At 63.2% G+C, this 12709-nt stretch overlaps 4 non-coding genes across 4 annotated transcripts; all 4 read left to right on the top strand.

Annotated features, from left to right (window-relative positions):
- The first annotated feature begins 201 nt into the window (after nucleotides 1–201).
- LOC142862236 (5S ribosomal RNA) lies at nucleotides 202–320 on the top strand. Its single transcript, XR_012913313.1, has one exon. It is a non-coding gene; the product is annotated as a 5S ribosomal RNA (ribosomal RNA).
- Nucleotides 321–4118: 3798 nt separating this feature from the next.
- On the top strand, nucleotides 4119–4237 carry LOC142862225 (5S ribosomal RNA). Its single transcript, XR_012913308.1, has one exon. It is a non-coding gene; the product is annotated as a 5S ribosomal RNA (ribosomal RNA).
- A 3798-nt stretch (nucleotides 4238–8035) lies between these two features.
- LOC142862214 (5S ribosomal RNA) lies at nucleotides 8036–8154 on the top strand. The gene has a single exon (XR_012913298.1). It is a non-coding gene; the product is annotated as a 5S ribosomal RNA (ribosomal RNA).
- Nucleotides 8155–12007: 3853 nt separating this feature from the next.
- LOC142861982 (5S ribosomal RNA) lies at nucleotides 12008–12126 on the top strand. Its single transcript, XR_012913127.1, has one exon. It is a non-coding gene; the product is annotated as a 5S ribosomal RNA (ribosomal RNA).
- Nucleotides 12127–12709: the final 583 nt, after the last annotated feature.

The raw sequence follows: 12709 nt of genomic DNA, 5'->3' as shown, positions 1-12709 counted from the left end.
TAGAGAGACAGCCCCCCACCCCGCCCCGCCCCGCCCCGCCCCGCCCATCACCCCCGTCCCTGGGAGCCCGCGGGACCTGGCCAGCGAACTCAACCGGCCCGGCCCGGCCCCGCCCGGCGCGGGGCCTGGGGCGGGAGGCGGCGGCGGGGAAGCCCAGAGAGGCTCGGCTTCTCGAGCGGGGCAGGGGCGCCCTCCGCCGCCGTCTAGGGCCACACCACCCTGAACGCCCCCGATCTCGTCTGGTCTCGGAAGCTAAGCAGGGTCGGGCCTGGTTAGTACTTGGATGGGAGACCGCCTGGGAATACCGGGTGCCACAGGCTGCTGCTTTTTTTTTTTTTTTTTTTTTTGCCTCTTGTTCTGTCCCCTTTCTGGGAGCGCGGCGGCGGCCCGGGGTGGGGGTCACCCCCACCCTCAGCGCCCGCGCGGTGCCTGGCGCCCCAGCCCGCACCGTGGGGCCTCCTCTTGTCCCAAGCCGCGACACCGCCGCCACGCGGCAGCATGCGTGGCATCTGGACTGTCAGGTCTCAGACCAAAGGTCTGCTCTGTGGGAACCGACACGCTGGAGGAAACCTTGAGAGTCTGAGAGGGGAGGGAGTTCCAGAAGAAGGCCAGGATGTCATTTTGAGGGAGTATGTGACCAGAACTCGTCCCGTTGCTTTTGGGGTTCTATGGGCTACACGCAGGAATCTTTGGTGGTGGCACCTGATGTTGGGGGATCCGGAGTCACACCCAGACCTGCTCCACAGGCCTCCTTTTACTTTTCTCTTCGGATTCATTATTTTTAAAAAGTGTCTCTTACCTCTAGGATTGCATTTTCTTTTCTCTCTCTTTTCAAGCAGATGATGGGAGTACAAGTATTCAGGTGACATGTGTTGCCCGTGCCGCCCTCCCCCCTGTGTTCTTTTTTTTTTTTTTTTGAGACAGAGTCTCGTTTTGCTGCCCAGGCTAGAGTGAGTGCCATGGCGTCAGCCTAGCTCACAGCAACCTCAATCTCCGGGCTCAAGCAATCCTGCTGCCTCAGCCTCCCGAGTAGTTGGGACTACAGGCATGCACCACCACGCCCGGCTGTGTTTTTCTATATATATTAGTTGGCCAATTAATTTCTTTCTATTTTTAGTAGAGACGGGGTCTCGCTCTTGCTCAGGCTGGTTTCGAACTCCTGACCTGGAGCAATCCGCCCGCCTCGGCCTCCCAGAGAGCTAGGATTACAGGCGTGAGCCACCGCGCCCGGCCCCCCCTGTGTTCTTATTCATATACCTCTCATGTTGTTCCAGCGTATTGTGGGGGTACCAATGTTAAGGTCGGGTGCCTTGCCCTCTCCAAGCCTCCCCCCTCGGGTCAGAGCTTCAAGTGCGCCCATCCCCCAGTCGGTGCGCACCCACCCCATGCCTAATGGATGTGTATGCCCCTCCCCTCCCCCCACCCGCCCGCCCGACACCCACCCGATGAAGGTGATTCCTCTCTGTCCACTTAGGCGTCCATCCGTTCGTACCAATTTGCTGGTGAGCGCGCTCACGTGGTGCTCGTGTGTCCATTCCTGGGATACTTGGCTTACTGGAACGGGTTCCAGCTCTGGCCAGGAGAACACGAGAGGCGCCCTCTCACCGCTGCTCCTCACAGCCGAATGGCACTCCGTGGTGTCCACGCGCCACATTTTATTGATGCACTCCTGGATGGATGGGCACTCGGGTCGCTTCCACGTCTTTGGGATTGTGAATTGTGCCCTAACTGTAACCCTAACCCTTACCCAGCCCGTCTCCTCTGCCCCTGCCTGACGCACTCCTCCCCGGCCAGGCCCGTCACTGTCCTGGGCCCCCGCCTGACCGGCTCCTCCCCGCCCGGCCGGTCACCGTCCTCTGCCCCTGCCTGACACGCTCCTTCCCGCCCGGCCTCTCACCGTCCTCGGCCCCTGCCTGACCGGCTCCTCCGTCGCCTGGGCCTTCCAAGGGCTTGGTGTGGACGCTGCTTCCAGGAAGCCCTCCAGAAACCCGGCAGCAGGGTGGCCGCAGCAGTCTCCAGCAGCCGTCCCTAAGTCGCGTGAGTGCGGGGGACGTGCCCCCGCTGTGCCGCGGGGGCCCAGCCTGGTGTCTTCCCTGAGGCCCTGCGGCTGCCGGCTGGGCTGCCGCTCCCCGCAAGGGGAGAGCCGCGGAGGTGGGGACCGCCTCCTGATGGGGACGTACACGCAGCTCTCCACGTCGGATTCCGGGGCTCTCTGTCCTGCCCGAAGGCCCAGCTGGCCTGCGGGTCCTTAGAGTGGCAAAAACCTCCGAAAACTGAGACTGAGGGTCCGGTGGGTGTCTGCACTTTTGTGCTGGGCACCCCAGGGAGGCCCGGGGGCTGGCTGGACAACGTGGTCTGCTGGGCGGGGGGGGGGGGGGGGGGGTTGGAGGAGCAACTGATGCCCTTTGCACTTTGGGTAGCAAGAGTCTGAGGTGTCTCTGAGCCCTGTGCCCTGTGGGGGCGGGGCGGGGGGGAGGAGGAGGAGGAGGAGGAGGAGGTGGGAAGGGCCGGGGCCTGCAGTCCTGTTCCCGGGGTGGCACGGCAAGTGGCTTCTTCCACAGGCTGCTTGGCCTGGGCTCCCTGCACCTGGGCCTTTGGAGGACCGGCCCTGTGCTTGCCAACACTTCCTGCAGGGACCCAGAGCTGGGAGGTGGCATCTCTCAGCCCTGGGTCGGGCAGAGCCCCAGCGGGCCATGCCCACAACCTCTCTCAGCACCGGTCCCCCAGAAGGCTCCTTTGGGACCAGGATTCTCTTGCGGTGACTCTTTAAGGTCTGGCCCCTGGATGGAGGGGCACCAGGAGTAGAGGAGCAGGAAGGGGAAGGGGGTGGCCATGCGAGGGGACACTTTGAGGCCAAGTCCCAGCTTCAGCCTGATCCTCCTGGGAACCCCGCTCTGAGACAAGGAGCCGGGCTTCGCATTCCCACAGCAGCCAGTCGTGGGCTGAGGACACCTGGGGCGTTGGGAACTCCCTGGCTTCTCCTTGGTTTAACATCTAGAGCTGCTTGTGAATCGCGCCGCCACACACACCAGAGTGCAGGTGTCTTCCGCACAGACTGCGGGCCTCGCTCTTCTGAATGCCGCTAGCTCGCCACCCACCCACGGGTGAACCTGGTCAGGGTGCTTTCTCTCAGGGGCAGACTCTTTTCCGGGCGGGCTACCGGTGTCTCTGTTTGCTCGTTTCTTTCTTCCATTTCGGGAAAGTCTTCCTTGCTGGGTGTGGAAATCTCCTATGCCTTCCCTCGCCTATTCTGTCAGCTTTAAAATTCTCCTTCAGTTGCCACCCTCACAGATGGATTAGGAAACTCTTTCCGGTGCACTCATTAGTGAAATGACCTCCAGGAAGCTGGAATCCAATATCTAATGGCCGATTTTTAGCGAGTCCACACGCCAGGGTGGTCGGGGTCCAAAGCAGCCCCGGCCAGGCCCAGGCCCCTTGGACTGGGCCACAGGAGGACACGGAGGAGGGTCCCGGCCCCCACGAAGCGGTGCCGGCAGTTCTCCACGGGCTTGGGTGTTTTCCAGAGGTAGGAGATGGAGGGGACTGATTTCTTCAGCGCCCCCCAAACCACGCCACCCCACCCCACCCATGGGACACATCCCCAGAGAGAGACGCCCCATACACTGGCTGTGCCCCAGCCCTGGCCCGGGGGAATAGGCGGCAGCCCACCCACAGGGCGAGGGGGGGGCGCAGCTGAAAGGGGTTGTGGGGGAGGGCGGCCCCTGGCTGGGGTCAAAGGGCGAGCGTCCCGCGCGTGCGCAGTCAGCGGCAGCGACGCGCTGGGGGTGGGCAGCGGGTAGGTGAAGGAGGCCGGGCGAGGAGACGAGGGGGGCTGGGAGGGCTCCACCTTGGCGAGTCCAGCCGTGGAGGCGCATCTTGTGTGAGTGTGAGTGAGTGTGAGTGTGTGTGTGTGTGTATAGAGAGACAGCCCCCCACCCCGCCCCGCCCCGCCCCGCCCCGCCCATCACCCCCGTCCCTGGGAGCCCGCGGGACCTGGCCAGCGAACTCAACCGGCCCGGCCCGGCCCCGCCCGGCGCGGGGCCTGGGGCGGGAGGCGGCGGCGGGGAAGCCCAGAGAGGCTCGGCTTCTCGAGCGGGGCAGGGGCGCCCTCCGCCGCCGTCTAGGGCCACACCACCCTGAACGCCCCCGATCTCGTCTGGTCTCGGAAGCTAAGCAGGGTCGGGCCTGGTTAGTACTTGGATGGGAGACCGCCTGGGAATACCGGGTGCCACAGGCTGCTGCTTTTTTTTTTTTTTTTTTTTTTGCCTCTTGTTCTGTCCCCTTTCTGGGAGCGCGGCGGCGGCCCGGGGTGGGGGTCACCCCCACCCTCAGCGCCCGCGCGGTGCCTGGCGCCCCAGCCCGCACCGTGGGGCCTCCTCTTGTCCCAAGCCGCGACACCGCCGCCACGCGGCAGCATGCGTGGCATCTGGACTGTCAGGTCTCAGACCAAAGGTCTGCTCTGTGGGAACCGACACGCTGGAGGAAACCTTGAGAGTCTGAGAGGGGAGGGAGTTCCAGAAGAAGGCCAGGATGTCATTTTGAGGGAGTATGTGACCAGAACTCGTCCCGTTGCTTTTGGGGTTCTATGGGCTACACGCAGGAATCTTTGGTGGTGGCACCTGATGTTGGGGGATCCGGAGTCACACCCAGACCTGCTCCACAGGCCTCCTTTTACTTTTCTCTTCGGATTCATTATTTTTAAAAAGTGTCTCTTACCTCTAGGATTGCATTTTCTTTTCTCTCTCTTTTCAAGCAGATGATGGGAGTACAAGTATTCAGGTGACATGTGTTGCCCGTGCCGCCCTCCCCCCTGTGTTCTTTTTTTTTTTTTTTTGAGACAGAGTCTCGTTTTGCTGCCCAGGCTAGAGTGAGTGCCATGGCGTCAGCCTAGCTCACAGCAACCTCAATCTCCGGGCTCAAGCAATCCTGCTGCCTCAGCCTCCCGAGTAGTTGGGACTACAGGCATGCACCACCACGCCCGGCTGTGTTTTTCTATATATATTAGTTGGCCAATTAATTTCTTTCTATTTTTAGTAGAGACGGGGTCTCGCTCTTGCTCAGGCTGGTTTCGAACTCCTGACCTGGAGCAATCCGCCCGCCTCGGCCTCCCAGAGAGCTAGGATTACAGGCGTGAGCCACCGCGCCCGGCCCCCCCTGTGTTCTTATTCATATACCTCTCATGTTGTTCCAGCGTATTGTGGGGGTACCAATGTTAAGGTCGGGTGCCTTGCCCTCTCCAAGCCTCCCCCCTCGGGTCAGAGCTTCAAGTGCGCCCATCCCCCAGTCGGTGCGCACCCACCCCATGCCTAATGGATGTGTATGCCCCTCCCCTCCCCCCACCCGCCCGCCCGACACCCACCCGATGAAGGTGATTCCTCTCTGTCCACTTAGGCGTCCATCCGTTCGTACCAATTTGCTGGTGAGCGCGCTCACGTGGTGCTCGTGTGTCCATTCCTGGGATACTTGGCTTACTGGAACGGGTTCCAGCTCTGGCCAGGAGAACACGAGAGGCGCCCTCTCACCGCTGCTCCTCACAGCCGAATGGCACTCCGTGGTGTCCACGCGCCACATTTTATTGATGCACTCCTGGATGGATGGGCACTCGGGTCGCTTCCACGTCTTTGGGATTGTGAATTGTGCCCTAACTGTAACCCTAACCCTTACCCAGCCCGTCTCCTCTGCCCCTGCCTGACGCACTCCTCCCCGGCCAGGCCCGTCACTGTCCTGGGCCCCCGCCTGACCGGCTCCTCCCCGCCCGGCCGGTCACCGTCCTCTGCCCCTGCCTGACACGCTCCTTCCCGCCCGGCCTCTCACCGTCCTCGGCCCCTGCCTGACCGGCTCCTCCGTCGCCTGGGCCTTCCAAGGGCTTGGTGTGGACGCTGCTTCCAGGAAGCCCTCCAGAAACCCGGCAGCAGGGTGGCCGCAGCAGTCTCCAGCAGCCGTCCCTAAGTCGCGTGAGTGCGGGGGACGTGCCCCCGCTGTGCCGCGGGGGCCCAGCCTGGTGTCTTCCCTGAGGCCCTGCGGCTGCCGGCTGGGCTGCCGCTCCCCGCAAGGGGAGAGCCGCGGAGGTGGGGACCGCCTCCTGATGGGGACGTACACGCAGCTCTCCACGTCGGATTCCGGGGCTCTCTGTCCTGCCCGAAGGCCCAGCTGGCCTGCGGGTCCTTAGAGTGGCAAAAACCTCCGAAAACTGAGACTGAGGGTCCGGTGGGTGTCTGCACTTTTGTGCTGGGCACCCCAGGGAGGCCCGGGGGCTGGCTGGACAACGTGGTCTGCTGGGCGGGGGGGGGGGGGGGGGGGTTGGAGGAGCAACTGATGCCCTTTGCACTTTGGGTAGCAAGAGTCTGAGGTGTCTCTGAGCCCTGTGCCCTGTGGGGGCGGGGCGGGGGGGAGGAGGAGGAGGAGGAGGAGGAGGTGGGAAGGGCCGGGGCCTGCAGTCCTGTTCCCGGGGTGGCACGGCAAGTGGCTTCTTCCACAGGCTGCTTGGCCTGGGCTCCCTGCACCTGGGCCTTTGGAGGACCGGCCCTGTGCTTGCCAACACTTCCTGCAGGGACCCAGAGCTGGGAGGTGGCATCTCTCAGCCCTGGGTCGGGCAGAGCCCCAGCGGGCCATGCCCACAACCTCTCTCAGCACCGGTCCCCCAGAAGGCTCCTTTGGGACCAGGATTCTCTTGCGGTGACTCTTTAAGGTCTGGCCCCTGGATGGAGGGGCACCAGGAGTAGAGGAGCAGGAAGGGGAAGGGGGTGGCCATGCGAGGGGACACTTTGAGGCCAAGTCCCAGCTTCAGCCTGATCCTCCTGGGAACCCCGCTCTGAGACAAGGAGCCGGGCTTCGCATTCCCACAGCAGCCAGTCGTGGGCTGAGGACACCTGGGGCGTTGGGAACTCCCTGGCTTCTCCTTGGTTTAACATCTAGAGCTGCTTGTGAATCGCGCCGCCACACACACCAGAGTGCAGGTGTCTTCCGCACAGACTGCGGGCCTCGCTCTTCTGAATGCCGCTAGCTCGCCACCCACCCACGGGTGAACCTGGTCAGGGTGCTTTCTCTCAGGGGCAGACTCTTTTCCGGGCGGGCTACCGGTGTCTCTGTTTGCTCGTTTCTTTCTTCCATTTCGGGAAAGTCTTCCTTGCTGGGTGTGGAAATCTCCTATGCCTTCCCTCGCCTATTCTGTCAGCTTTAAAATTCTCCTTCAGTTGCCACCCTCACAGATGGATTAGGAAACTCTTTCCGGTGCACTCATTAGTGAAATGACCTCCAGGAAGCTGGAATCCAATATCTAATGGCCGATTTTTAGCGAGTCCACACGCCAGGGTGGTCGGGGTCCAAAGCAGCCCCGGCCAGGCCCAGGCCCCTTGGACTGGGCCACAGGAGGACACGGAGGAGGGTCCCGGCCCCCACGAAGCGGTGCCGGCAGTTCTCCACGGGCTTGGGTGTTTTCCAGAGGTAGGAGATGGAGGGGACTGATTTCTTCAGCGCCCCCCAAACCACGCCACCCCACCCCACCCATGGGACACATCCCCAGAGAGAGACGCCCCATACACTGGCTGTGCCCCAGCCCTGGCCCGGGGGAATAGGCGGCAGCCCACCCACAGGGCGAGGGGGGGGCGCAGCTGAAAGGGGTTGTGGGGGAGGGCGGCCCCTGGCTGGGGTCAAAGGGCGAGCGTCCCGCGCGTGCGCAGTCAGCGGCAGCGACGCGCTGGGGGTGGGCAGCGGGTAGGTGAAGGAGGCCGGGCGAGGAGACGAGGGGGGCTGGGAGGGCTCCACCTTGGCGAGTCCAGCCGTGGAGGCGCATCTTGTGTGAGTGTGAGTGAGTGTGAGTGTGTGTGTGTGTGTATAGAGAGACAGCCCCCCACCCCGCCCCGCCCCGCCCCGCCCCGCCCATCACCCCCGTCCCTGGGAGCCCGCGGGACCTGGCCAGCGAACTCAACCGGCCCGGCCCGGCCCCGCCCGGCGCGGGGCCTGGGGCGGGAGGCGGCGGCGGGGAAGCCCAGAGAGGCTCGGCTTCTCGAGCGGGGCAGGGGCGCCCTCCGCCGCCGTCTAGGGCCACACCACCCTGAACGCCCCCGATCTCGTCTGGTCTCGGAAGCTAAGCAGGGTCGGGCCTGGTTAGTACTTGGATGGGAGACCGCCTGGGAATACCGGGTGCCACAGGCTGCTGCTTTTTTTTTTTTTTTTTTTTTTGCCTCTTGTTCTGTCCCCTTTCTGGGAGCGAGGCGGCGGCCCGGGGTGGGGGTCACCCCCACCCTCAGCGCCCGCGCGGTGCCTGGCGCCCCAGCCCGCACCGTGGGGCCTCCTCTTGTCCCAAGCCGCGACACCGCCGCCACGCGGCAGCATGCGTGGCATCTGGACTGTCAGGTCTCAGACCAAAGGTCTGCTCTGTGGGAACCGACACGCTGGAGGAAACCTTGAGAGTCTGAGAGGGGAGGGAGTTCCAGAAGAAGGCCAGGATGTCATTTTGAGGGAGTATGTGACCAGAACTCGTCCCGTTGCTTTTGGGGTTCTATGGGCTACACGCAGGAATCTTTGGTGGTGGCACCTGATGTTGGGGGATCCGGAGTCACACCCAGACCTGCTCCACAGGCCTCCTTTTACTTTTCTCTTCGGATTCATTATTTTTAAAAAGTGTCTCTTACCTCTAGGATTGCATTTTCTTTTCTCTCTCTTTTCAAGCAGATGATGGGAGTACAAGTATTCAGGTGACATGTGTTGCCCGTGCCGCCCTCCCCCCTGTGTTCTTTTTTTTTTTTTTTTTGAGACAGAGTCTCGTTTTGCTGCCCAGGCTAGAGTGAGTGCCATGGCGTCAGCCTAGCTCACAGCAACCTCAATCTCCGGGCTCAAGCAATCCTGCTGCCTCAGCCTCCCGAGTAGTTGGGACTACAGGCATGCACCACCACGCCCGGCTGTGTTTTTCTATATATATTAGTTGGCCAATTAATTTCTTTCTATTTTTAGTAGAGACGGGGTCTCGCTCTTGCTCAGGCTGGTTTCGAACTCCTGACCTGGAGCAATCCGCCCGCCTCGGCCTCCCAGAGAGCTAGGATTACAGGCGTGAGCCACCGCGCCCGGCCCCCCCTGTGTTCTTATTCATATACCTCTCATGTTGTTCCAGCGTATTGTGGGGGTACCAATGTTAAGGTCGGGTGCCTTGCCCTCTCCAAGCCTCCCCCCTCGGGTCAGAGCTTCAAGTGCGCCCATCCCCCAGTCGGTGCGCACCCACCCCATGCCTAATGGATGTGTATGCCCCTCCCCTCCCCCCACCCGCCCGACACCCACCCGATGAAGGTGATTCCTCTCTGTCCACTTAGGCGTCCATCCGTTCGTACCAATTTGCTGGTGAGCGCGCTCACGTGGTGCTCGTGTGTCCATTCTCGGGATACTTGGCTTACTGGAACGGGTTCCAGCTCTGGCCAGGAGAACACGAGAGGCGCCCTCTCACCGCTGCTCCTCACAGCCGAATGGCACTCCGTGGTGTCCACGCGCCACATTTTATTGATGCACTCCTGGATGGATGGGCACTCGGGTCGCTTCCACGTCTTTGGGATTGTGAATTGTGCCCTAACTGTAACCCTAACCCTTACCCAGCCCGTCTCCTCTGCCCCTGCCTGACGCACTCCTCCCCGGCCAGGCCCGTCACTGTCCTGGGCCCCCGCCTGACCGGCTCCTCCCCGCCCGGCCGGTCACCGTCCTCTGCCCCTGCCTGACACGCTCCTTCCCGCCCGGCCTCTCACCGTCCTCGGCCCCTGCCTGACCGGCTCCTCCGTCGCCTGGGCCTTCCAAGGGCTTGGTGTGGATGCTGCTTCCAGGAAGCCCTCCAGAAACCCGGCAGCAGGGTGGCCGCAGCAGTCTCCAGCAGCCGTCCCTAAGTCGCGTGAGTGCGGGGGACGTGCCCCCGCTGTGCCGCGGGGGCCCAGCCTGGTGTCTTCCCTGAGGCCCTGCGGCTGCCGGCTGGGCTGCCGCTCCCCGCAAGGGGAGAGCCGCGGAGGTGGGGACCGCCTCCTGATGCGGACGTACACGCAGCTCTCCACGTCGGATTCCGGGGCTCTCTGTCCTGCCCGAAGGCCCAGCTGGCCTGCGGGTCCTTAGAGTGGCAAAAACCTCCGAAAACTGAGACTGAGGGTCCGGTGGGTGTCTGCACTTTTGTGCTGGGCACCCCAGGGAGGCCCGGGGGCTGGCTGGACAACGCGGTCTGCTGGGCGGGGGGTTTGGAGGAGCAACTGATGCCTTTTGCACTTTGGGTAGCAAGAGTCTGAGGTGTCTCTGAGCCCTGTGCCATGTCGGGGTGGGGGTGCGGGGCGGAGGAGGAGGAGGAGGAGGTGGGAAGGGCCGGGGCCTGCAGTCCTGTTCCCGGGGTGGCACGGCAAGTGGCTTCTTCCACAGGCTGCTTGGCCTGGGCTCCCTGCACCTGGGCCTTTGGAGGACCGGCCCTGTGCTTGCCAACACTTCCTGCAGGGACCCAGAGCTGGGAGGTGGCATCTCTCAGCCCTGGGTCGGGCAGAGCCCCAGCGGGCCATGCCCACAACCTCTCTCAGCACCGGTCCCCCAGAAGGCTCCTTTGGGACCAGGATTCTCTTGCGGTGACTCTTTAAGGTCTGGCCCCTGGATGGAGGGGCACCAGGAGTAGAGGAGCAGGAAGGGGAAGGGGGTGGCCATGCGAGGGGACACTTTGAGGCCAAGTCCCAGCTTCAGCCTGATCCTCCTGGGAACCCCGCTCTGAGACAAGGAGCCGGGCTTCGCATTCCCACAGCAGCCAGTCATGGGCTGAGGACACCTGGGGCGTTGGGAACTCCCTGGCTTCTCCTTGGTTTAACATCTAGAGCTGCTTGTGAATCGCGCCGCCACACACACCCGAGCGCAGGTGTCTTCCGCACAGACTGCGGGCCTCGCTCTTCTGAATGCCGCTAGCTCGCCACCCACCCACGGGTGAACCTGGTCAGGGTGCTTTCTCTAAGGGGCAGACTCTTTTCCGGGCGGGCTACCGGTGTCTCTGCTTGCTCGTTTCTTTCTTCCATTCCGGGAAAGTCTTCCTTGCTGGGTGTGGAAATCTCCTATGCCTTCCCTCGCCTATTCTGTCAGCTTTAAAATTCTCTTTCAGTTGCCACCCTCACAGATGGATTAGGAAACTCTTTCCGGTGCACTCATTAGTGAAATGACCTCAAGGAAGCTGGAATCCAATATCTAATGGCCGATTTTTTGTGAGTCCACACGCCAGGGTGGTCGGGGTCCAATGCAGCCCCGGCCAGGCCCAGGCCCCTTGGACTGGGCCACAGGAGGACACGGAGGAGGGTCCCGGCCCCCACGAAGCGGTGCCGGCAGTTCTCCACGGGCTTGGGAGTTTTCCAGAGGTAGGAGATGGAGGGGACTGATTTCTTCAGCGCCCCCTAAACCACGCCACCCCATCCCACCCATGGGACACATCCCGAGAGAGAGAGAGAGAGAGAGAGAGAGAGACGCCCCATACACTCGCTCCCCTCCCCCATGCGCTGTGCCCCAGCCCGGCCCGGGGGAATAGGCGGCAGCCCACCCACAGGGTGGGGGGCCCAGCTGAAAGGGGTTGTGGGGGAGGGCGGCCCCTGCCTGGGGTCAAAGGCCAGGCCATCCGCCCGTGGGCAATGGGCGGTGGCGGCGCCGGCGGCCGTGGTGGTGGCGGTTGCGATCAAGACCTAGGGGTGGGGGGCGGGGAGGTGAAGGAGGCCAGGTGAGGAGAGGAAGGGGGCTGGAAGGTCTCCACCTTGGCGAGTCCAGCCGTGGAGGCGCATCTTGTGTGAGTGTGAGTGAGTGAGTGTGAGTGTGTGTGTGTGTGTGTGTGTGTATAGAGAGACAGCCCCCCACCCCGGCCCGCCGCTCCCTGCCCGCCCCGCCCCGCCTGTCACCCCTGTCCCTCGGAGCCCTGAGGACCCGGCCGGCAAACTCAACAGGCCTGGCCCGGCACGGAGCCTGGGGCGGGAGGCGGCGGCGGGGAAGCGCAGAGAGGCTCGGCTTCTTGAGCAGGGCAGGGGCGCCCTCCGCCGTCCACGGCCACGCCACCCTGAACGCGCCCGATCCCGTCTGATCTCGGAAGCTAAGCAGGGTTGGGCCTGGTTAGTACTTGGATGGGAGACCGCCTGGGAATACCGGGTGCCGTAGGCTTCTTCTTTTTTCTTTTTTTGTTTTGCCTCTTGTTCTGTCCCCTTTCTGGGAGCGGGGCGGCGGCCCGGGGTGGGGGTCACCCACACCCTCAGCGCCCGCCGCGGTGCCTGGAGCCCCAGCCCGCACCGTGGGCTTGTCCCAAGCCACGATACCGCCGTCACGCGGCAGCATCGTGGCTTCTGGATTGTGAGGTCTCAGACCAAAGTTCTGGCACCCTGTCTTACCGTCCCCCATGGGTGTGTGGACACACCCAGATCGACACAGCGCACGGCCTGCCCATCTCCCATGGGTGAGTGGACACAGCCTGATCCACACTGCGCCCTGCCTGCCTGTGTCCCTTTGGTGTGTGGACACAACCAGTTACACACTGCGCCCTGACTGCCCGTCTCCCGTGGGTGAGTTTACACAGTCACATCCACACTGCGCCCTGTCCGCCTGTCCCTGCTGGGTGTGTGGACACAACAAGTTCCACACAGCGCCCTGCCACCCGTCTCCCGTGGGTGAGGGGACACAATAAATCCACACGGCGCCCAGCCTACATGTCTCCCGTGGGTGAGTAGACACAGCCACGTCCACGCAGCGT

Source organism: Microcebus murinus, chromosome 18, assembly GCF_040939455.1.
Source record: "Microcebus murinus isolate Inina chromosome 18, M.murinus_Inina_mat1.0, whole genome shotgun sequence".
Classification (NCBI taxonomy): Eukaryota; Metazoa; Chordata; class Mammalia; order Primates; family Cheirogaleidae; genus Microcebus; species Microcebus murinus.
Note: the sequence above shows the minus strand (reverse complement) of the source record. Positions and strands in the feature narration are given on the sequence as shown.